The following is a 25,909-nucleotide window of genomic DNA, read 5'->3' on the forward strand; positions in this document are numbered from 1 at the left end:
TATTTATGTGTTTCGTTTTTTTTTATAAAACTCCATAGTTAAGATATTAATTAGTAAAACTATGTACGATAGATGCGCAAATGTTCAGATCCGCGCATTACGTAAGGCTGAGACAAGCCTTATCGACAAAATCAAGAAAGAAGCTCTGCGCTGGTTTGGACATGTAGAGCGAATGGACAGCGAAAGAACGGCTAAGAATATTTACAATGCGAATGTTGATGGATGCAGAAATAGAGGAAGACCGAAAAAGACATGGTATGAACAAATGTAACAAATACTTGAAGATGAACATGTCAAAAGTCGGAATAATCGGCGCGCGTGCATGAGAAGATGAATGAATGTAGAGGAAACGAGATATGTGTGCAAAGATAGAGTGATGTGGCGTTTTATCCTCTCTGCCTACCCTTACGGGGAAACTGCGTGATAGTTTGTCGTTGTTGTTAGGAGCTATCAACATGAAAAAACCCAAAAATGCGCCCAGTTTATCTGCCGTTTTTGAAGTTTGCTGGTTACCAATTATTGTAGAGAAAATGTTATGTTGTTGCTATTGTATTATTGTAATACTTAGTCCAGAACCCCGCGCTTAGGGGTGGATATAATTAATAGAGAATTCAATTCCAACCCGTATAAAACAACCCCTAAAGCCGACACAAAGACTAGCTGACCCACGAATTAGAGATTCATATATTATAACGCGTCTCAGGTGCAATAAAGGGTCCTATTTCGTACGGTGAGAGAGGCCCACACCTACTACACTACACCTCTAAATACCGAGCGCAAAATTTCAACCCCTGTTTTAAAATAATCACGGTTTAGATAAAAGTTTTTATTGTAAATAATAATAATAATAATCACTGTTTATAATTTATTCACTGTGAATAAATTAAAATCACTTCCTACAAAAAGAATGTGCAGAGTACATGGGAGCCAGATTTCTAAACGTCTAAGCTAAAATCTAGCTTTTATATGGGTATTAAAATTACATTACTGAAAATGGAAAACTAGAATCCCAATCGCCTATGCGTTCTGTGGCTGCATGGTGTGTTGGGATGTTTATGTACATTACAGCGCCCTGAGGTGATTTTCACAAAAATGGCGCAATATAAATGATCCTAAATAAATCTATTGTAAACGGCCCTTAAACATAATCAAAAAATCATTACAATGGAATTCCATCAAGAATTGTCAATAAATAAAATAATAATAAAATACTGATCATCGTGGTTTCGGATGTGACAGGTTTTAAGGAACATCCTGTATATATGGTCGTATCAATATTTGTTTCTGTTGTTTGTTTTTTGTTTGTTCTTTCTATTAACTTTTATTTTTTATTTTTATTTAAGAAGGTAAACATGAACAGAAAATATAAAAGGTAAAATAAAATAATGAAACCCACTAAGCCGTGAAACCGGCTTGTAAATTATTATTATGTATTAAAATGTAAGTACAAAGCTTTGAACGAGTTATGTACCCTCGTTAGCTGAGCAAAGTGTACAAAAATTGCATCTATGATAAAATTTAGAAATAAATTTAAAAAATACTCTGTGGGTACCTAGCACTACCACTATTTTTTTATTATAATTTTTTACGACATTTACATTACAACAAAACGTGTAAGTGTATTTCTTATGTCATAGATTTCTAATTCTTTATTGAATTAAAACATATTTATGAAAAAAAAAAATTAAAAAAAAATTTAAATGAAATAATCAAAAAACTTTGTATATGTCTGGGCGGATCAAGAATGCACTTTCGTGTGTAAAAAATAACTAAGATCCTGGACGAGTACTTTCAACTCGATGGCTTCGCCATGCACGAAGAAAAAATAAATGTAAAATGGAATAAATAAATAAAGGATATTTCTAAAAAGTGGATTTATGGGGGTAGTAAAAATACAACCGCAAACGGCGCCCGTCATCCCTTTCTCAACCCTTTCGTTGTTCCTGTTCATGTTTATTGTTAAAAAATCCCCTAACAAATTGTCCCATAAATCAAGGAAAAGCGAATACCCATACGGAAGGGATGTTTTGTGGCATAAAGGGTTAAAACAAATGGCGGATGTGTGTTTTGCATCCATCAAAACACATATGAAGAATTTACATAATATTGGTTTTGATATTACATTGGTAATACTGCTTTAACACATCCGCACATTATCTATTTATTTAAAAGCCTCGTACTAAAAAATAAAATAAAAATATATTTATTTGGTGGATTTTTATAAGCTGGCGCGTGCGCTATACTTACACATACGCATTGTGTAGTATCCGTGAACAAGCCCATGGTATGACATCGCACGGCATACGCATTATTTATTGATTTATACTTTTACATTGTTTGTATTCTTTTTTTATACAGAATAATGTTCCCACACTGGGGTGTCCCGTGCCGAGGGAAACATTTTACAAAATGTGAAACATGCCTAAGATTAGCTTTTTAACAAAATTAACTAAATAATAAAAAAAAAAGGTTAGTAAACCAATTCACCTAATTATAATTAACATAATAAAAAATAAAAAACAAAAATATTCATAAAAAACATAACCAATTTATATAGACTAATTAAAAAAAATCATAAACAGTGCATACATTTTACATATTTGGCTTGATCCACTCATCGATCCGTGCGCAACCCACCTCCACTATCCATTTCTTAATAGCAATTTTATATTTAGGGAACTTACTAATTGTCCTTATGGATAATGGAAGTAGATTGAACACTTTAACCAAATAGTAGGTCAATCCTCTTTGACCGACGGTTGTATTTATTTATTTATTTTTTTGCAGCATCCAGGTGGAGTGTCTAGTAACTCTTGTATTTGTAACGGAAGGTAGAGAATAATGTTTACGTGCGTATAGTAACAAAGCTTTTACATAAAGTTGTTTTATGGATTTGACATTAAAATTTTCAAATATACCGAGGGAGCTGGTTCTGATTGGGACTCTTAAGATAATTTTTATTAAAGCTTTTTGTGCAATTATTATTTGCTTGATCAGTGTGTCATTTGCACATCCCCATCCAATTATCCCATATTACAAAACTGATTATGAAAATAATATCTGTCCCTCTCGCGCTCAGACGCGCTTATGAGTGTGACATAGACAACTATTGCATTATTAGTTGCTAATGATACGGTAATACAATATAAACAGGATGCCTCTGCGTTCGTTTGAATTTCGCTGCTATTCTTAATAGTAAAAAAATAATAATATGTATGAGGCGATTGTGATGGGGCTTTCACAAAACTTACACAAAAACATTTTTAATGTACAGAATACTGATTTAAAAATCTTGATGTTATATATTGTTATATTAAATGTTTTTAAAAATCTCTTCGATTAGAGCGGAAAAAAAACAATTACTTTAGAAAACGACATATTTACGAGTATTTATTTTTAAACAACGTGTTTTTTATTATTGTTATCAAAAACATTTTTCACTTTGTGGTATGACATTTTACACTTATTTGTTTATAAATTTGTATAAACCACTTAATTTTTTTAATTACACTTCAACCGGTTTTTTTTTTTTGGCCTAATATTGTTAGGAAAAATTTTACCCAACAATATAAGGCCAGCTTTTTATACTAATAATAACATAGGCAAAATATTAACAAATTGTAAAGATAAGGATGATAAATTAAATCATTCGGGAATTTATAAATTAAATTGTTTAAATTGCCCAAATTTCCATATTGGAAAAACTTCACGTAAATTTAAAGTTAAAATCAAAGAACATACAATATGGACGGGCATGACATACCGATATTTAGGGGGAGTATTTTTCAGGTATTTTTATCGACAAATCCACTCCCCTACAATGACCTACCTCACCCCCCTTTAAATGGCCGCCATTTTTATTTTTACGTTACGATTACGCTAGTGCATGTACAAAAATATCAATAACTGAGTACGTAAATATCGCAGAACAATAAATTTGGTGTTATTCGCACGACAACATATTGTTCTAGCGCCTATTAAACAATTTTTATTGATACTAACTATCAAACATAACTAAAAACATTCAAACACCGAAAAAAGTATGCGAAAAATTGATTTTTTTTGTGCATTTCCGCACATCATTCAAAAACTAGTCTGTTAAGTGGTAATTTTTTTATGCTATTTCTACAGCTAGTTATGTTATCTACAAAATGAGATCAAATTTGTTATCCAAATTTAATTATTATAAGTACGAATGTCGTATAATTAAACCCTTTTGCGAAAGCCGCCCCCGGATAAGGACGATCCCGGTAGAGGGCCGGACCCCACATTCCTAGAACGAGCAAATAGGATAGATAAACGTATTGTGAGTGAGTGAGACAACATCTACCGAAAGGTCTTAATTGGTCGCATAATCCAGACGGTTACGTGTTGTCACTTGTTGTCCTTCGCTACCCGTTGTGATCACACGTTCGTTTTGTTTTGCTACTAAATACATTCTCAGTTTTCTGCAAATTATTGAGTCGGAAGTGATTTGTGGCTGAACTTTTTACAAGTAGTAACATGTCGAGTCATCCTCGAAATGAATTTTCAAGTCAACACGTTGCCGATATGGTGTTTGTTTACGGGTTTTGTAACGGAAATGCCGCAGCTACTGTTAGAGAATATCGAAGAAGATTTCCAGACCGAGTTACGCCAAATGTTCGGACTTTCGTCTTTACATACCTAAGATTAGCTGAAAACGGGATTCGAAAACAAGTAGTCGAACATTCTCGGCTATTGTCGCCACAAGATGAAGAAGAGATTCTCAGCATGATTACCAGAGATCCGAGAGTTAGTGTGAGGAGGATCGCTGCAAGACTACAGTTGTCAAAATGGTCAGTTTGGAGAGTACTCAAGAGAGAAGGCTTACATCCTTACCATTTTCGTAGAGTTCAGGATATTCATGAGCCTGATTATGTTGCAAGGGTTACATTTTGCTCTTGGTTTCAACGGCAGCTACGACAGGACACCGACTTTTGGAAAAAAGTCCTATGGACAGACGAGGCAACATTTACGAGGCAGGGGATTATTAACCATAGAAATGACCACTTGTGGTGTTCTGAAAACCCGCATGCAGTTCGACCGAGTACTTTTCAACATGAATTCAGTGTGAACATGTGGGCCGGAATGATCGACGGAGTTTTAGTCGGCCCAGTTGAGCTACCTCCAAGATTAAATGGGCAAGGATTTTTGGAGTTTTTGAGAACAGAGTTTGCAGATTTACTCTTTGATTTACCTCTCATAAACCGCCGCAATATGTGGTTGCAACTCGACGGAGCCCCCGTACACTTTGCGCGAAGTGTACGTTGTCATTTGGATGGGGAACATTCTCCATGGATAGGACGCGGAGGCACTGTCGCGTGGCCACCAAGATCACCCGATTTAACGCCCCTGGATTATTTCTTCTGGGGCACAATGAAGCAAAAAGTTTACTTCCATGCGTCCGCGACTCGGGAAGAACTCGTGGAAAGGATCCGTACCGCCGCGAATGAAATACGAGCTGCCACAGATATGATCCGCCGTTCAACACGACAAATTGTTTTAAGAACAACAATGTGCATTACAAACAATGGAGGACATTTTGAACAGCATCTTTGAGTTTCAGTTATGTCTTATATCTTTAGAAAAACAATTGATTGTGTTATTTTGATGTATTAAAAGTATAAAAGCAATTTGTATTTTTTTACCTCCATTTCGACCCATGTTAGAGTTGTATTAGATAACATTTAGTACTTTAAGTAAAAAAATTGTGGTAACAATTTTAGTGTCATTTTGTAGATAACATAACTAGCTGTAGAAATAGCATAAAAAAATTACCACTTAACTGACTAGTTTTTGAATGATGTGCGGAAATGCACAAAAAAAATCAATAGTTCGCATACTTTTTTCGGCGTTTGAATGTTTTTAGTTATGTTTGATAGTTAGTATCAATAAAAATTGTTCAATAGGCGCTAGAACAATATGTTGTCGTGCGAATAACACCAAATTTATTGTTCTGCGATATTTACGTACTCAGTTATTGATATTTTTGTACATGCACTAGCGTAATCGTAACGTAAAAATAAAAATGGCGGCCATTTAAAGGGGGGTGAGGTAGGTCATTGTAGGGGAGTGGATTTGTCGATAAAAATACCTGAAAAATACTCCCCCTAAATATCGGTATGTCATGCCCGTCCATATTGTATAAGATGTCTGAGTAATAATAATTTTTCGGAATTCGCAAATCATCTTATATCCGAAAACCATGAATTTAATCAAGAAACGTGTGTAGAAATTTTGCATGTCAATAAAAATGGTTTTCGTTTAGATAATTTAGAACGATTAGAAATTAGTAAAGCCATTAATCAGAAACTTCAAATAATAAATAATCAATTAAATTTAACATCGAGTCCTCTTTTAAAACTATTCCCGTTATGATTTATTTTATCTTCTTTCTCTCTCTTTCTTTCAATTTTCTGTCTCTTTCATACAATATTTTATTATATAAATAGCAATGCGTGTAATTATAAGTTAGTTAAATTCCTGACGATGAGGTAGTAACCTCGAAACCGGTCGAAGTGTAATTAAAAAAATTAAGTGGTTTATACAAATTAATTAATAATTAATAAAGTGTAATAAAAATTGTAGAATACACAGATGCAATAGAACTGCATCTTTAAACCATTATTCATATGTTGGGAAAAAAAGCTTTAATAATCTTCCAGAATTCTTAAAATCAATACCCAAAGTTAAAACATTTAAATTTAAATTAAAAATCACATAAGACCTATATTCACCTGAACTCTATTTATTTATTCATATTTTTCTCTTACAAACCATAATTATTATTCAAAATATATATTTAAGAACCAAAATTTATTTACAAGTAATTCAAATAGATCAAGTCAAAGAAGGAATCGTGTGTTAGAAATACCACATTGCAAAACGAGTCTCGCACAGAGACATGCATATTTTATAAGCCCAAAATTTTTTAATTCTTTTTTTACTGATAATTTTTCATTGATTCCAAACTTTCAAAATTTTCCTTCTTTTAGAAAACATGCACTATCCTGGATACAAACTAAAGATATGAACTCTTTTTTTCTATGATTTATTTTGTAGCCCTTTAAAAATAAGGAATATTATTGTGTTTTTTTTAATATTTTTTATTTCCTTTTTTAATTACTATTAAAAAAATACCATAATATCTTTTACAGAATACTTTATTTTTTCTTTCTTATGTTATACAAAAATATTATAACTGTCCATTATTTATTATAGGAGCAAAAAATCATTAACATTTTCATGTATACCCACGAACAGGCCATGCCTTTGTGGGATTTTTTTGTTTGTTATTTTTCTATTAATATGTATTTCATTAATATGTAATTATGCTTTATTTTTTTAATACTCTGTTTTATTATTATGTTTATTGTAAAAAAACTAAATAAAAAAAATGTGACCTCACTAGGGTTACCCGTGTCGGCGACACTTAACTATATACTTTTTTTAAAAATGTTTTTACATTTCAGAATAAACAAAGAAGACTAACTTAATAAACAGAGATAATTAACAAAATATTCAGACTGTTTTAAAAACTAGGTATACCTATATGTACATCTATATTAATTATATTTCAAAACGCACATTGAAAATAACTAAAATCTAACATAAGCTATACACTTGTGAAGCAGTTGATGCAATATTGGTTTAGGCGAGTTTTTATAGCCTTTTTAAACATTTTCTCGCTACTAATTGTTTTAATAGATAGTGGAAGTGGGTCATAGATTTTAATTAAATAATACTCAAAATACCTTTGTCCGAAAGTGGTATTAGTTTGTATTGTACACTAGAAAATTGTGTATCTTTAAAAAAAATATATTTTCAATCTTAATTTTAAGGAATCTGTTTAAGACAGTAAAATAAAATGTAAATAAAATATCAAATATACGTGTTTAGGTACTACATAATATACATAGGTATATTATACTCATATGTATAAAAATTAATGTAAAACAAACTCCCTCTTTAAACACGAGTTTTCCTTCTATTAGAGAGGTAAAAACGAGGTAAAAACGTTATTATTAATTATTAACCATTTTGTAATTTTTGTATTTTGTCAAGTATTTAATGACTTACGTATTTCCTTCTCAAAAATGTTTTCCCTCTCTGTTGCAACAAATTCAGACCTACGCACCTATGTACCTATATAATATTTAGCTATTGTAAAATCAAAAAAGTCATGTTTTGTCAACCAGTGTAATAAATCCTAAAAACTATGATTATTTACATCATATCATACATATTGTTATGTGTGTTCTAATAATAATATTGCAAATATATTTAATTTATAAATTGTTTTTCACATACCATTATTTTAAATTTGACCATTATTTTAAATTTCGGTATGTTTTTTTCTTTATAAATATTTTTTTCCATTTCGTAATACTTTTTAATTGCTTTAAATAAAATTGAATTTTGTGACTTTTCCTTTTTCCTAAATGGAAGTCTAATTTTGTTCTTTTCTCTAGTATTGTGATCGTGTTCATGCTAGTTCCGATCAATTTTTTTCCAAAATTCTGTTTTTTTATTAGAGTTTATAATTTTATGAACAAATTTCATTGTATTGTAAAATATTCTTTGTTTATATGTTAATAATTTCATTTCATTTACCATCGACTTTACCCTCGTGTATCTGTTTTTTTTTCAAAATGATTCTAAAGGCTTTATTTTGTAATACAGTTAGTTTATCTATGTTTTCTTTGTTTGATAAAAATAAAATGCTACTACAGTAGTTAACGTGTGGTTCAATAATTACTTTGTAAATAGTTTTGCAAGAGTCCTTATCAATAAATCTTCTGATCCTTCCCAAAATTGATATTTTTTTGCAATCTTATTTATTGCCATCTTAGCGTTTTGGTGAAATGTAAGTTTTGAATCCAACATTACACCTAAATATTTAATTTCAGTGACTTCATTAAGTTTTTCATTTTCTATTACAATTGATGGTGTAATTTCTATTATTTTGTTTCCTATATTCATATATTTATATATTCTACGTCTTCTTTTTTACATCCGCTCCTAAGTGGAGCATGTGAACATCACCAGTTGCCTCCAGGAGACCCTATCGCCAGCCAGCACTCTCGCTTCTTCCCATGTCAATCCAGCGCCCCTTAATTTCGCCGAGTAAAGTCGAAATATCGTCATCGACAGCCTTCCAAGACGACGCGAGCCCGCAGGTTTAATGAAGAGGCAACTTGGGTTTAGCAAAGGAAGCTATCTACTACACTCTATAAAATCGTCATAATTGTTTGTTTTTGGCACCATTCAAATTACCAGAATTTAATTTTATAAATCTCCCTTATTTTTTAACAGATTTTAATAAGAATAGTATCGATCGGCTTGTGATTTTTAAGATTAATTTATTAGCTAATAAAAAAATCTATGATAATTGCCCATTAGGTGATAAATTGCATTTAATCGATTCTATATTTTACCACAGATCCTTTTTCAAGTAAACTTCTCCGGTGTATCTGGCGCAAGTGGGTGATTTACTAGTACAATTTAACAAGCGATAGAATAATGAACTGGTTAAACCAAATAATGCTGGTACTATAGACATGTAAGCGGTGTAGAACAATTTGTATGAATTCTCAAAACATGTAAGTAATAGAAAAAACAGTTATATCCAATTATCCAATTATGCGTACAAGGATAACGTTTAACCCTTTTGGGGGTTAAGAGGCAAGTATTTATTTTATGTTTTCGTGGAAATGTATATTCCAGTCACCATTTTGAGACTATCATACTGAACTACTAGGAACATGATAATTGCACATAATTGTCAAACAAACAAACAAACCATCACGCCGTTTCCCCGTAAGGGTAGGCAGAGAGGATAGAACGCCACAACACTCTATCTTTGCATACAGATCTCGCTTCCTCTACATTCATACATCTTCTCATGCACGCGCGCCGATTATTCCGACTTTTGACATGTCCATCTTTAAGTATTTGTTGGATTTGGTCATGCCATGTCTTTCTCGGTCGCCCTCTATTTCTGCATCCATCAACATTCGCATTGTAAATATTCTTAGCCGTTCTCTCGCTGTCCATTCGTTCTACATGTCCAAACCAGCGCGGAGCTGCTTTCTTGATTTTGTCGATAATGCTTGTCTCAGCCTTACATAATGTACGGATCTCAACATTTGTGCATCTATCGTACATAGTTTTACCACACATTCGCCTGAGATCGCATTTCGACAGCATTCAGCCTACTTTCATCCCTGTTTTTCCAAGTCCATACTTCGCTCCCATCATAATTGTAATATTTCATAATTGGAGACTAGGAACTAGAATCCAAACCGTCCATGCGTTCTATAGCTGCAAGACGTGCTGGAATATTTTTTTTACTGAACATCGCCCTTGAGGTGATTTTCACAACAATGGCGCTATATATATATATATATATGTGTTTTAATGACTTAACACTGTATAATTTTAAAGGAAAGTGAAGTTGATATATTTTGTCTGTCTTTATATAAATATAGGTTAAGTATTCAAAAGGTTATAAATTAATTTGTGTAAAATTTCTTAGTATTGTTCTTTATTTACTATTTTTTTTTCTCATGTACCTCTATAATAATGTAAAAACTTATATGTATGTATATGTATGCGTGTATGTTTTCATGTGCAAAATTATTAAATATTTTTCTATGTACCATATACCTATGTTGGTACATTTCCTGATTTTTACTTATTATTGTATCTTTTAGCTTTTCTTATGTTATCTTTAATTTTAACTAAATTTACATACTCATGTTTCACCGCTGCACTTGAATGTAATTTCTAAAATATGTAAAAGCCCGTAGGGCGTGTAAATTAATAAATAAAAAAACATTATTATGTATGCCGACGACATTTGACTATTCTATAAAAATCAAACAGACGTATTAACAAACAATGACATAAACGAAGACCTTACTATGTTGACTAAATGGACAAACACAAACTTACTTACACTTAATGAAAAAAAAGCAATATTATCCATTTTGAATCAAGAAAAAAATGTCACAAAGTAGATGCTTACATAAATAATGAACGACTAACTGAAATTGAACATGTTAAATACTTAGGACTAACAATAGACAGACAATTGACATGGACAATTCATATAAACAATTTAATTAGCGAAGTGGCGACTTTATCGAGTCTTTATTTGTAAATCAAAAACGTTCCAATAAAGGAAAAAAAAATGAAGCCTATGTAAAAACTAAGATATGTTATATGCAACTACTATGGGGAACAGGAAATCAAAATGACATAAACAGACTACAAAGACGGCAAAATAAAATATTAAAGTTAGTATATGACCTTCCCTATCTAACAGCAACCAAGGAACTTTTTAAACAAACTAAACAATTAAATGTAACTAAACTCTTTAAACTAGAATCCTTAAAATTTATTTATAAATTTGCCACTGATGTTATTGTAGACGAAGAATTAAAACTTGAAAAAAACTGTAGTAAACGTGAACACAATACGAGAATATCAGAAAAATATCATATACGAGTACAACCTTTTAAAACGAGAAAAAGACAATCGAGACTAATAAACCATGGACTGAAATTATACTATAAACTACCAGACAAAACTAAACAAAAGACTCAGACAACCTTTACAAAAGATGTTAAAAATATTATTAATAACAGTAGAATATGAATTTTAAAAGTAAAAATATATAAATTATTAAATATATTTACATAGATATAAAAAATTGTCTTGGCAGCTCCTCCAAACAAATACAACCGTAGGCCTAAACAGAGTTGCACAAACCCTACACCAAAAAATATCAAAACGTTTTTACAATCCTTGCCAGATGCAACAAAACCTTTATAAATATTAATACGCGTTTTGAACAAGTACATATTATTATGTTTAATAACTGCCAACCCCAAATCATCCCTAATTCCGACCGGAAATGGTCCAAGTGGTAATTCCGAATATGGAACGCCCGATTTTAAATTGAGAAGCGTGGCGGAGTGCAACTTCCGGTTCACTACAAATAGTAATTTGTGCATCTGTCATGTTAAGAATATTTTTCGGATAACGAATAAGATTTTGTAAATAATTAACAAAAAAAAAACCAATTTGGTCCATTTCAAACAATCGTCAGTATTCTCACGATGCCATTATATTCTAGGATGGATTATTAGTAACATATTAGAACAGAGATGAAAAACATTTTAGAAAAGGAAAAATATAAATCTAGGCATTTATAGGGCACATGATCTGTCATTGGCTGGTTTGAGTAGCCACATTACACGCTGTGAATTATTCACCATTCTGACTGCCTTGTCCATTCTGGATTTTGCATTCTGCCAAATAATTACTATTTTTTTAAATATTTATTTATTTAATTTTACTAAACTATTGTTACCAATACAATAAAAAACTATTGCATTAACAACAACAAAATTCCACAAAGGCATGGCCTGTGCGTGGGTAAACATTTTATTTTTAATTGAAATAAAGGCTACTGGAAGAATACTATAGATATAAACTAACTAACTAACTAACCATCACGCCATTTCCCCAGAGGGGTAGGCAGAGAGGATAGAACGCCACACCACTCTGTCCTGGCACACTTCCTTTGCTTCCTTCACATTCATACATCTTCTCATGCACGCACGTCGATTATTCCGACTTTTCACATGACCACTTTCAAGAATTTGTTGTACTTGATCATGCCATGTCTTTCTCGGCCTTCCTCGACTTCTACAACCAGACACATTCGCATCATAAATCTTTTTAGCCGTTCTTTCATCATTCATTCGCTCCACATGACCGAACCATCGCAAAAGACCTTTCTTAATTTTGTCGATAATGCTTAACTCAGCCTTGCATTCTGCTCTAATTTCGACATTAGGGCACCTATCATACATTGTTTTTCCGCACATTCGCCTGAGGGATCGCATTTCAACAGCATTCAGTCTACTTTCGTCCCTTTTTTTCCAACTCCATGCTTCGCTTCCATACATTAGGGTTGGTACCAGAACTCCATTATGAACTGCTAATTTAGCCTCTTGCGATAAACACTTATTTGCTACGACAGACTTTAAGGCACCATTAACTCTGTTACCGGCACTAACCCCTTCTTTCAATATCCTTGTCCATATTTCCATCTCTAGTAAACATACTACCCAGATATACAAATTCTTCGACCTGTTTCAAACTATCTCCATTTACTACAATCTTACATTCAGTCATAGTTACATTTCTTTCAAAGACCATGACGTTCGACTTTTGCACATTCATTAGCAAATCACTCTCCTTGCACACTTCGTAAACCTTTGTAACCAAGGGTTGCAGTTCCTCTTCGCTGTCAGCTAGGAGGACTGCGTCATCGGCGTACAGAAGGCAACTGACAGTAAGATTACTCATTTTCGCTCCCACATCCATACTTTTCAATTCTCTCATACATTTATCCATGTATATGTTGAATAACCACGGTGACATTACACATCCCTGTTTGACTCCTTTAGGGATGTCAAACCAGGAAGTTAATGACCCATTTACCCTTACACACGCTACACTATCTTTGTACAAGGAAGCAATAGCGCGGACAAGGTTGTCACTCACTCCATACTCCGATAGAACCATCCATAATTTTTTCCTATCAACTCGATCAAATGCTTTTTGCAAATCAACAAAAGCGCAAAAAAGCTTCTGGTTTTTCGCCAAAAACTTTTCTGTCATATTGCGTAATGCAAATATTTGATCCATACATCCTCTACCATTCATAAATCCACTCTGTACATCCCATACTTTCTCCTTGGTCACGTTTCTTACTCTTTCTATCAGTATTCTTCCATACATTTTGCCGACAGCGCTCAGAAGACTGATAGCTCTGTAATTCCCACACTCCACCTTAGAACCCTTTCCCTTGTATAACGGCATAACAACTGCCCTCCTCCAATCAGGTGGAGTCCTTTCCTCCTTGAGACACAAGTTAAAAAGTTTATGTAGCCATGTGAGAATTAATTTGCCACCCGACTTAATAAACTCTGCTGCAATACAGTCATACCCTTGCGCTTTACCATTCCGCATACATTTGACAACGCTGATAATTTCTTTCATACTAATCTGACTTACCTCATCATTTGCGTTCAGACACACCTCGGATAATGTCGATACATCGGCACCGCCCGAGTTACCAGTGTGCGATTCATAAACTTCCTCAAAGTATTCCTTCCATCTCTCTTTTATTCCACTCTCACTAGTCACCATTTTTCCACCCTTATCTTTAACAACTGTCATGCCTCCGCTTTCACTGCTACTCCTGGAGTTTTTCACAGCTTTCCAGAAAACTTTAATGTTTTCATGGAAATTGTGTGTCATTTTCATTCCTTCTTCATCCTTCAATTTTTTCTTCCGTTCACATACACCCTGCTTAACCTTTTTCCCTTACTATAGATATAAAATATAAAATTATATGGCCACTTTCCACACTGTGTAACATTCACCATTATGCCAATGTCTGAATATCCACATTTCCTCACTCTTCCATCTGTTGACTTTTGTGAATAATGAATATATTAAATACCATTATTGTATTGCCCTTGTTTGTCTTTGCTACATAGTTTTATGTTATTTTTGTTCTGTTTCTTGTATTTATGTTTCTTCATGTCACTGTTGGAATTGGCTTAGGCCTTATATATAATAAATAAATAAAATGAAATAAATAAAATAAACAAAATAAATAAAATAAATAAAATAAATAAAATGAATAAAATGAATATAAAAATTCATATAAAAATATTAAAAAAACGCTCTGGTTGGTGTATCAGTGCGGTGCCCTATGCACCATCAGGTACGGATAGCGTAATGAATAATAATATCACATATTGGCCAAGGGACAATGGGGTCTAAGTATCCTTTTATGTAGTTATATATCGAAAATAGGTACGTAAATCTAATAGAAAGGGGGTTACGTCACGCGTAAAACTTTAACAATAGGCACGTGTAACATATAAAAAGTATTGAAATCCCCTAACGAAAAAATACTAACAATCTATCTAGTATAGGTAAACGGGAGGGGTTATATTAACCCGGGCATAAGATTTTCAGCTCATTTTTTGCCGACCAATTTAGGGTTGGCAAAAAAAATATACAGCCTGGTGGTTAAGCGGTTACTGCATTTGTCTAATTCACGTGTTTATTTTGAATTGCGTTAAATGTCCAGACGGATGAAAAAACCAGTTAATTGTAAGAAATATTACCATAAACGAGCGTTTTCGCCTCGATGTAAAAATCTCTCAGGTAAAAATCCTGAATTATAGTCTTTAAAATGTAACATGATTAGAATGACAGTTGTCGGAAAAGGTGACGACATAACTTTGTAGTAACGACACACGAAAAATCATTTGTATCTGGCGTGTTTATTAATTTTTTTAATACAATGCTTGAAACATAAATCAACATCAATATATAAAATCAGCTTTAAAACTAAAAGAAAACTAAAATAAACCTAATTGTTAAAGACGTTCTTACAAGGTTACATCATTTTGCAAAAACGTTAGAGATGGGACAAATCGATCAATGTAAATTGACCGAATAAATAAATAAATAATTAATTTGATGTTGTTCATGAAAAAAGTATAAATGTCTCATTTTTTGGTAAATAATTGTGTTAAACACAATATAATAGGCCTTTATTTGCCTTTTATTATATCAATTTTTGGAAACAGAGTTTCATGATTGCATGAAATAACTGATAAAATCGATTTGATAAGTGATCAGTATTTTCCCATCACTAATGAAATTAGTTTGACAGCTGTCATTCTAATCAAGCTATATTTTAAAGACTATGATAATATTTTTTTTGGAGAGTTACAGTAATAACATTTACTAGATGTATAAAAGTAGATCTGTATAGAATTTCAAAAAAAACATGTACCTTTTGTGAAAGTTATTAATAAAAAAATAATTAATGTTTTTCATCTCTGTTGTACTATATACACAAATTTAGACTTTTAACTCATTTAAATAAGTTTCGGTTACGACCGAAAGTAGAATCGGTCGTAATTTTATTTAATTGATGGATGCATCAAGAAAATAGGAAATTGGATGGCTGAAAACAGACTAACATTAAACCCATCAAAAACTGAACAACTGTGGGTGGCTTCAGCCAGACGACAGAATTTGATCCAGGATACGGCTCTACCTAATGTAGGGAGTACCGCTTTACCCACCGTTAAACTACTGGGAGTTTTACTCAATTCTGACCTATCACTTGACGCTCAAATTAGTAGAACGATAAGTTCATGCTTCTACCAGCTGAGACAAATTAAATGCATACGCTAAAATTTGCCGGTTGATGCCGCCCGTCAATTAATAAATGCGTTTGTAGTGTCTAGAGTCGATTATTGTAATGGTATCTATGCAGGTCTACCAATGAACAAAATGACTCGCCTACAATCTGTATTGAATGCCGCAGCGAGACTTATTTTCGGAATCTATAAGTTCAGTCATGTCACTCCACTACTTCGGGAACTACAATGCAACTCTGTTGGCTTATGTATAAGTCACTGCACAACTCGGCTCCGGAATATCTAAGGGAACTATGCATTCCAGATGAACTAGCTGACAGGCGTCTCACGCTTAGATCAGCTACGTCTTCGGCGAGAGGAAAAGTTATTATACCTCTACGCAAACGGCGCACTAAATTTAGTGAACGCGCATTTGCGGTCGCAGGCCCTATGGCATGGAATGCTCTCCCAGCAGAGGTGCGAGGCTGTGAAAGTGAAGTGATGTTTCGGAAAAGACTTAAAACCCACTTGTTCTCTAAATCATTTGAATAAATCCGTAGCACGTGACAACAAAATAAATTATTTTAATTAAATTACAAATTTAAAAGCTTCACTTAAATTAACTTAACAATAGAATCACTTGAGGTATTTTATTACGAAAATGGCGCTGTATAAGTTATCCATAATAATAATAATAATAGAATAGAAGCCGAAATTTGGTTTAGACTTAGTCTTGATTCGGTTTGCGACTACAAAATATATTAAAGTAATAAATAATTTTATGTTATAAAATTTCACAGAGAGTGCTAGTGATGTTAAATAGCAGCTTCCGGTTATGTGTCTGTGATTAAGAAGGTAATAAAAAGTGTAAATTTAGCAATAACCCGCCAACTTGGCGGCCATCTTGACGCCTTTTGAAGTCGCCGGGAAAATAAGCACTTGACCTGCAACAAAACAACATGGCGGCGAACGCTAAACGCCATAAAACTAACTGACATATTGCGTTTAAAATATTATTTACACCTACACAATTTATAATTAAGTTTTTCAAGTTTGTATGCTGATGATGCCGAGCTTCTTGCTAACAACAAAGAGGAACTGCAATTCTTGGTAACAAAGGTCTACAATGTATGCGAGGGAAGCGATTTGCTGATGAATGTCGATAAATCGAATGTGATGGTTTTTGAAAGAAATGAAAGTATGACTAAATGTGAAATCACTGTGAATGGAGTTATACTAAAACAGGTAGAGGAATTCGTGCATCTGGAAAATATGTTTACCGGGGATGGAATGACTGAAAAGATATTGAAAGGAGGGTGAGTGCCGTGAACAGAGTGAACGGTCCACTTAAATTAACCTTGGCAAATTAATGTTTGTCGCAAGGGACAAAAATAGCAGTTCACAACGGAGTCCTGGTCCCGACCCTGGTGTATGGGAGTGAAGTATGGACCTGGAAAAAAAGGGATGAAAATAGGCGGAATGCTGTCGAAATGCGATCTCTAAGGCGGATGTGTGGTAACACTATGTACGATAGATGTACAAATGTTGAGAGCCGTACATTATGTAAGGCTGAGAAAAGCACTATCGACAAAATCAAGAAAGGAGGTCTTCGCTGGTTTGGACATGTAGAGCGAACGGACAGCGAAAGAACGGCTAAGAATATTTACAATGCTAATGTTAAAGGATGCAGAAATAGAGGAAGACCGAGAAAGACATGGCATGACTAAATCCAACAAAAACTTGTGGATGGACATTTTGCCGTGCTTCTTGCTTACAACAAAGAAGAACTGCAATTCTTGGTAACAGAGGTCTACGATGTATGCGAGGGAAGCGATTTGCTGATGAATGTCGATAAATCGAATGTGATTGATTTTTTAAATTAATGAACGTATGACTAAATGTGAAATCACTGTGAATGGAGTTATACTTAAACAGGTTGAGTAATTTGTGTATCTGGGAAGGATGTTTATCATTGAGGATGTTAAGATCGATGGCCTGTACTTGATTGACTTCAGATTCACAGATTACAAAGTGGTCATAAGTAAAGACATGGAAAAACTAGGCGAAATGATTATGGAACTACATGAGGCTTTAAAAAGGATTGGTTAAGAAATGAATAATCATAAAAGAAAGATTATGAGTCTAACAAAGAAAGATATTTTCATTAACAATAATAAAATCGAAGTGGTTGATGAATTCATATATCTAGGACACAAAGTCAAACTTGGTAAAGATAACCAGACAGCGGAGTTACCACGAAGAATAGGGCTAAGTTGGGCTGCTTTTGACAAAATAAAATAGATTGTTGATAATAAACAAGTCCCTGTATGCTTAAAAAGACAATTCTATGAATCGTGTATATTGCCGGATACGAAATACGGACTTAGAAACCATGTCTGTAATACGAAAGAGTGGCCAGAAACTAAAATGCACGCAACGATCCACGGAAAGACAGATGCTCGGTGTATGTCTAAGAGACAGAATAAGAAATGTAGAAATAAGGCGCCGAACCCGATTCGTGGATATCATGGATCGTGCAGCAAAATTAAAATGACAGTGCGCGGGACACTTGGCGAGGCAAAATGATGGCAGCTGGACACCCAGAATAATAAAGTGGAGACGATGGGCAAGCAAAAGAAGGAGGGCCACAGAAAAGATGGGTCGATGAAATTGCCTAATAGCCTGTAAAACATGGACGATGAAAGCGGGTGACAGGAAGGAATGGAGACGTTCGGAAGAGGGCTTTGTTCAGCAGTGGAGAGAATAAGGCTGAAGAATTTCATCTAAGTACTGAAATTTCATTGTTCCGGACTGGCTTGTAATGTAAGACTGATCACCTTACAAATGCCAGCGTTAAATAACAGACATCGGGCTTGAGAAAGAGACTGTCGACCATAAACGGTTAACTTCGGCTAACAGAGCGACGTCTTTGTCATTCATCCTTGTCGACTTATGCGACAAAGAAGACGCTCCTGTACCTTCCATGTAACAAAAGTGATACGGATACGCTGGAAAATTGGCTTACGAATGCACTATGCACCTTTAGGTGCAGATAGGGAAAATGATGATGACGATTTACTACAGTGAATGATTTACTACAATCAGTTTGATCAATAATTATGATCGTAATTTGAAATTGACCTTTTAATAATGAATGAATTAAAACAAATACATAATAAATTTGTCAGTACCGGTCTGTGTTATACTCTATACGAGAATAATGCATGAAGTAGGTAGTTAATACGGATAGAACTCATTAGGCAACATAACACGTAATGACAGATGCGTCGGTAATGGCAGGTTGGCATGTTTCTAATAATCGGGGGTGAATTTTACCCTTGTATTTACGTAACAGGGTTGCTAATGCATCAAAAATATATTTTAACATATGATGTACATATCCAGAAGTGACCGACCGAATTTTTTTTAGTCGAAACCTAAACTTATTTTAACAAGATAAAATTCACTTCGAAACTACAAAAATTAGGCGTTTTTATTGCTTCACCTTGTGAGTTTATCAAAATAAGTTTTAAATAAAAACCATGAAAATAAAAGCCGGAGATTTAATTTTTGCGACTTAAATGGGGAAATATCACATACTACGAATACCGATAAAAATATATTAAATGGATTTAGAATAATTCATTGTATTTTCAAAATCAATATGGATATTGTGGAGAAATGTTTTAATACATATTTTTTTTAAAAATACGTTTCTAGAAAAACGCGACGTGTTTGGCCTCGATAGTTGTGACATCAAGATTCGTGACAATGTTCCAAACAAATTTGAATGGTCAGGAACAAATAAACATGAATCGTGACGTATTAGGGGCGTGGCCAATGGAATTGCTTATTTTGCGGGAAATTAAAATATTTTTTTTGTATTTCATAGACCTTTATTTTAGGTACTTTAAAAATGGAAATAAAACATATATAAATTTCCCTATAACAAAATTAAAACATTAACTTTATTGGTTGGAAGAAATTGCCATTAGACAATAATCCCGCCAATGTACAATTAACATTATGTACAAAAGTTAATAAATAAATTAGTAAATTTGTTCGTTATATGCATTTTCAAAATACTTAATGCTTTAAGTGATGTCCCATCTCAGTTGCAATCAATTTCTTTTCATGTTCCCAACCGTGTCACCAGAAGTCAAAATCTGCTATTTATTAAATCTTCTAAGAGCAACTTTTGTTTTTATGCCCCGATGTCCAGAATGTGTAGATTAGTCAATTCGGCACACGACTTGGAATTTTTTGGGATAAATCTTTCGGCTTTTCGAAGATCTCTTCGCGACTAAAGTAGCGTGGGATGAAGTTGGATTGACATGATTTAGCTCGAGTCTTACGTCTTAGGTTTTTATGAATATATTGTATACCAATATTAAAATTAGAAAAAGAAAATTATAAAACAATTATGGACAGACTAAATCATGATCTTAATAATGTATCACTGTGGCTAAAAATTAATTAATTAAAATTAAATGTTAACAAAACTAAATATATGAATATAGGAAACAAAAGAATAGAAATTACACCAACAATTGTAATAGAAAATGAAAAACTTAATGAAGTCACTGAAATTAAATTGTACCACTAATATTTGTAATGTTATTATTAGAACACACATAACAATATGTATGATATGTGTGCCCTACTTTAAGATTTAAATAAATAAATAAATATTGTATTGCCCTTGTTTGTCTTTGCTACATAGTTTTATGTTATTTTTGTTCAGTTTCTTGTATTTATGTTTCTTCATGTAACTGTTGTAATTGGCTTGGGCCGTATAAATAAATTAATTTAATTTTGAGACACAATTTTAAATTTGGAACAAAATGGTCAAAATTGAAGTTGACACCAGATAATAAAATGAATCATTTTTTTCTATTGTCACTCAGTCCTTTCACTTAAACTACGATATGAACAAAAAAATCGACAACAGAGTTTCTATCGATTTCAATAATTCGTCATCAAAAAAATAGTGACCCCACAGTCTATAAAAACCCCGGCTATTGGATAACACGCGATATAAAAGCTAGTAATTCAAAACATGCATCCTTTTAAGCTGTCAAAAATAACCAGACAACTCATGAAAATGTCTGAAGATACGATCTATCGGGGACCGCGTCACACCGCGTCACACGTCACACTCCGCGCGCCACACATGGCGTCAAATTTTTAGATTTGATAGTCACATCCACATATTTATGACGCGCCTGTAAATATTTAACATCTTCGCCATAAAAAGCGCATTTCTATCAATCGCCGTCGTGTGGAAGGGGCTGTTTTCCACCCCTCCTTATAAAAGTGCTTAAAATTTTCGTGCGAAATATATTCATATGTAGCCTGATAAATGAAATAATTCAGCCTGTAGATTAAATAATTTTGTTGTTCGTGTACTCAAAATGTGATGCAAATTTTTGCTAATACTTTTGCTATTTTTTGGAATATTTTTTTAAATAATTTTTACGTTCAATGTAATCCAAAACGCCACTTTTTAAAAACTTTTTACTTTGATGTCAAAAAAAATAAAAAACTTCATACGTCATCGGCCCACTATAATGTGCAATCTGTTTTTATAGGGTTCAATTCCCACAAATATCCTAGTGCCTAGTGCGTTTTCCAGAATTTACAACAACAACAAACCGTCACACTGTTTTTCCGTAAGGGTAGGCAGAGAGGATAGAACGCCACATTAATCTATCTTTGCATACATATCTCGCTTCCTCTACATTCATACATCTTCTCATGCACGCGCTCCGATTATTCAGACTTTTGACATGTCCATCTTCAAGTATTTGTTAGATTTGGTCATGCCATGTCTTTCTCGGTCTTTCTCTATTTCTGCATCCATCAACAATCGCATTGTAAATATTCTTAGACGCTCTTTTGCTGTCCGTTCGCTCTACATGTCCAAACCAGCGAAGATTTTCATTCTTGACTTTGTCGATAATTCTTGTCTCAGCCTTACATAATGTACGGATCTCAACATTTGTGCATCTATCGTACATAGTTTTACCACACATACGCCTTAGAAGTCGCATTTCGACAGCATTCCGCCTACTTTCATCCCTTTTTTTCTAAGTCCATACTTCACTCCCATACATCAGGGTCGCGACCAGGACTCCGTTGTGAACTGCTAGTTTTGCCTCTTGCGACAAACATTTATTTGCCTAGGTTGATTTAAGTGCACCGTTCACTCTGTTCCCGGCACTCACCCTCCTTTCAATATCTTTCTTAGTCATTCCATCCCAGGTAAACATACTTTCCAGATACACAAATTCCTCTACCTGTTTTAGTATAACCCCATTCACAGTGATTTCACATTTAGTCATACTTTCATTTCTTTCAAAAACCATCACATTCGATTTATCGACATTCATCAGCAAATCGCTTCCCTCGCATACATCGTAGACCTTTGTTACCAAGAATTGCAGTTCTTTCTTGTTGTTAGCAGGAAGCACGGCATCGTCAGCATACAAACGACAATTGACATTTAAATCACCCATTTTTGCTCCCATTCTTAAGCCTGAAAGAACTGATATTCTTTCATGCAGTTATCGATATACACGTTGAACAGCCATGGTGACATCACACATCCCTGCTTGACTCCTTTATGAATGTCAAACCACGATGTGTATGATCCATTTACCCTCACACATGCTGTGCTGTCTTTATACAGAGAAGAATTTACTAATGCAAATTCTCAATGCGTCAACGGGATAAAAATATCGATTAAATATTAAATTTGGCTTAAATTTTCATTATCAAAAGGAAGACGCTTATCAACAAAATGTCAACATAGAAAAACCCAATTTATAAGTATCGGTGCGGTGTTATTATTTGTGAAAAGCGGTGTTATTTTTTGCCAAAAGCCGTGTTATTTTTGAAGATATAAGATTGCTTTGAAGTGCAAGCTGAATTCTTCTCGGCATTTTTCCTATGTTTCACACCATGAATAGGTTTTTCACAATAATCCTTTCGTTCCCAAGATACCGTCATATTCATCAGAATCGGCACATAACACTAATGGAAATATGACAGTTATTAAAACAAATATGGCCTCCAATTCGAATCAAGCCAAGATTCCATAGAATGACGCAGATAAACGAGCGTGAAGTTAGCAACTTAAAATATTCGGCGAAATATTTTATGGCTGTTCTTTTTTTAATTTTTTTTATTGGGATATCAACAGTAATACATGTACCAAAAATATAACAAATAAAATATACAGAGAATAAAACTAATGACAGATATCCACAGAAATACATTAAATACACGTACAATACATACTAGTGTGTTTGTGTGAGTGTAAGTGAGTGAGAGGGTGGGTGAGTGTGTGTTATATTGGAATGAGGGTGGACATGTGTGTAAATATTGCACAAGTGTCAAGTTTCGAAAATATAAATTTTATTAAGAATTAGAGATAAAATAAAATAAGATTAAATAGGACTTTATTATTGAAACTAAGTATAAGATAAAAAGTATGTTTTAAGACACGCATTTTAAATATTATTTTTTTACAATCAAATGAATCAATAAGGGGAAAGTTCAAATTATATTCACGAACAAAACGTGTAAGTGGAGAGTTCAGGGCATAGTTCGTACGAACTGCTGGCACACGAAATAGAAAGCTCGACGTGTGACGGGTGCGGTAGCCGGGGACATTTAATGATAACTCCGACAAAAGAGCCGGACTCTCAAGGCGTCCACTAAGTATGTCATGAAGCACCCCCATGTCCAACAGTAGACGGCGATTTTCTAAAGTAAGCAAGTGGTGCTTTTTTTGTTCAAAGCTTGTTATTTTCCAAAACCACCGAATTTCGCGTTATTTTTCGTTTTATCGCGATCGCGAAATTTTCCAGTCTCTAGTCATGGGTTTTAACAGTACGTCAGCGTTTGTAACTGTTCATATACAATATGTAAAATACTTTCAAAGTTAGATTTAATAATTTAATTACCTACAGCAACCATTTTGGATATCTGCCGGCCACGGAACAATATAACCTTCCATCCTAATTAACATTTCTATTAAAGAGTCGTAAATAGAATGCGTGATGGAATAATTGTATTTATGGCTTACAAGACCATAACACCATCACAAAGTATAATTAATATCCTAACTTTTCCCATAAAATTATACCAGAAGGCTAATATTAACTTATCCAATGGCGGTGTGTATGAGGCATTCCATATTTAGAGCTTTTTTAGGGAAAAAAACCTTGTTTTTTTAAAGTACCCACACACTTCGTCGCTTCAGTAATTTTTGTACAACAGACCAAAACTCAAATCTACAGAAAAAAGAGCTTTAAAGTTTTTTTTTACGGAATAAGCATAAATAATGACTACAACTTGAGTAAAAATTCGTTAAAAAACCTCTTAAAACTATTTTTTTCATTTAAATTTTATAAATAAAGTCATTATTAAATTATTATGAAAATAAAACTTTGTTATCAGTGTTACACAATTTTACTATTTTACAAGAACCCAACTATAGTTAACCATCGACGGGAGAGTTTTATATGTTGTGTTCTTGAAAAAGAATAAAATTGTGTAACACTGATAACAAAGTTTTATTTTCATAATAATTTAAAATGAAGTGTTAAGAAGTGAATGCCGATTCAATTTAAAATATAAAGTCTTTATTATTTATGTATTTATTTATTTTACAGAAACAAGCATTCTACAACGATATAATAACATAAAAAGGTACGACAATGGATTTTCTCCCTAAGGAGTTGTTCATATTTAAATTTGTTGCAACAGAGAGGAAAAACATTTTTAAGAAGGAAATATGGGAGTCTAGGCATTTACAGGGCTTATGACATGTCATTAGCTGGTTTAAGTGCCGACATTACACACTGTGTAACATTCACCATTCTGCCTATGTCTAAACATTTGTAGATAGGAAGAAATTGCCTTGAGGGTAAATAAATTTTATATGTAGATAAATAAAATAAAAAATATATAATAGTAATAAATTCAAAATTGATTTTTTTTAAAACAATGAATTTCGGAAAAAAAATCAAAGCCTACATGAACATGATCACAATACCAGAAAAAAGTAAAAAGAGAATCGCATTTAGAAAAATAGCGACGTTACATAATTCCATTTTATATAAGGCAATAAAAAAATATTTTGAAATGGCACAAAACATTTATGAAAAAAAAAAATATTAAAAATTCGTACAGAATTAAGAAATATGTGCTAAACAACTTATAAATGAAACACTCGTATATTTACATTGTTATTATTAGATCACACAAGAATATGTTTATGTGTGCCGCTATTTTAAAATATGTATAAATATATATATATATATATGTACATTGCAAAATAAATTACATAAGTGTTGGGCACTGCCAGTTTCGCTTCGATTGACATATTTGTATAAGCAATTACTGTGCTTAGAGCGCCGTTCATTTTGCTGCCCGCATTCACTCCGCTTTCAACATCTTTTTCTACTCTTCCATCTCTTGAAAACATCCTTCACAGATACGCAAATTCTTCAACCCGTTCAAGACATTCGTTGTTAATACTTTTATTTAAAACGCTATAATTTAAATTATTCGTGAGAATACCGCGCCATTTACTATAAAAAATATAATTTGCTCTTATGAAGTATGAG

Source organism: Micrasema longulum, unplaced genomic scaffold (genome assembly GCF_059751315.1).
Source record: "Micrasema longulum isolate JH-2025_06_02 unplaced genomic scaffold, ASM5975131v1 h1tg001531l, whole genome shotgun sequence".
NCBI lineage: Eukaryota > Metazoa > Arthropoda > Insecta > Trichoptera > Brachycentridae > Micrasema > Micrasema longulum.